The sequence below is a fragment of the Buceros rhinoceros genome, unplaced genomic scaffold (assembly GCF_000710305.1).
Source record: "Buceros rhinoceros silvestris isolate BGI_N320 unplaced genomic scaffold, ASM71030v1 scaffold10898, whole genome shotgun sequence".
Classification (NCBI taxonomy): Eukaryota; Metazoa; Chordata; class Aves; order Bucerotiformes; family Bucerotidae; genus Buceros; species Buceros rhinoceros.
The window spans coordinates 19,203-20,441 of NW_010425098.1; the positions used below are offsets into that span (position 1 = coordinate 19,203).

General features: G+C 51.4%; 1 protein-coding gene across 1 annotated transcript in view; it reads right to left on the bottom strand.

The window, feature by feature from the left end:
• The window catches only part of ALK (anaplastic lymphoma receptor tyrosine kinase), a gene marked incomplete at its 5' end in the record, with an annotated part of 25,357 nt that overhangs the window by 10,365 nt on the left and 13,753 nt on the right, over positions 1-1,239 (bottom strand). The gene's annotated exons all lie outside the window — the stretch shown is intronic.

Genomic DNA, 1,239 nt, shown 5'->3' on the forward strand with positions numbered 1-1,239 from the left:
AAATACAACCTGGAAAAAACCAAGGGGAAATGACAACAGTAATTCACATGGTGTTTCCTGCACAGTAAGCAGTGCCCCTCTGTTACTGAGTCGGTCAGCTAGGTCTTGTGTGCCGAATTAATTCCTGTGGGAAGCAAAGCTCATTGAAGCCCGTTTACTCCGCACTGTTCCCTGCCTTTCCATTAAGGGGCCTGGAAAGCTAGATGTCCCGTCTGCTCTGCCTGCCTTCTGCCTGTCTTCCTCGAATGAGCAATAGGAGGAACAAAGCAGCTCAGGGTTCACTGACAGCAGTGCGAAGATACGTCCAGCAGGACTGAGCCACGGGCCTTATGTACAGAGACGCCATCACACCCCCAGTACAAGCAGAGGGTGAATCCAATCCACAGATGGATCCCGTTCGTTACAGAGCACAATGCCCCCCCCATCTCATCTCTCATCAGCCAGTTTCCGAGCCAGCAGTCACACATGTACACCAGCGGCTGATCTCTCAGCACCCACACGTGCCATCAGCCCCTCGGAAGCTGCCCCAGCAGCCAACCAGTGAATCACTCTGTCATTCCAGCCAGGCAGACTCCACATGGGGTGGCAGCAGCAGCAGGCCAAGGCAAGGGGAAGGAGGGTGTTAGAACTGGAGCAGAAACGTGTGGATCAGTGTCACATTCACCCAACTGTTCAAGAGGGACTGGAAACTGTTTTTCTGAATCAGTTCTGGCTTGCAACTGCACAGCTGCATTTGAACTTCAGCTTTCCCAAAGCATGACAAGCATGGGACAGAGCAGAAAGCAGCAGCGTCAGTTCACGGTCTGCTTCAGTCCTGGGAGCAAGTTAAATGCAGAAATAAGGGGGGGTCTTTCTGATGCTGGGAACAGCCGCTGTGTATAGTAGTAGTTGTGATCAGTCTCAGATAACCTCAAACAGGCCAGGAAAGACAAGGAAAGAAGAAGAAAGGAAAGAGAAACTGTGAAGGCAGAAAGGGAAATACCAAGGAAGTAATGTATGCTGTGCCGGGGATGAACCATCCACCTCTTCTGCCATCAGCTTTCTCAGGGCTGCACCGAGCTACCACTAACAGAGATGGAAGCCCTGGCATGCAAAGACCTCCACATGAGTGGGGTAGGGGCAAACAGAAAGAAACGCCTCAGACCAGAAGGCTCCCGTGACCACATCCTATGAAGATCAAGGGCTTTTCCTCCACAAAACCAATGGATTCATTTTACCGCAGGTAGGTGAAAATTCCTG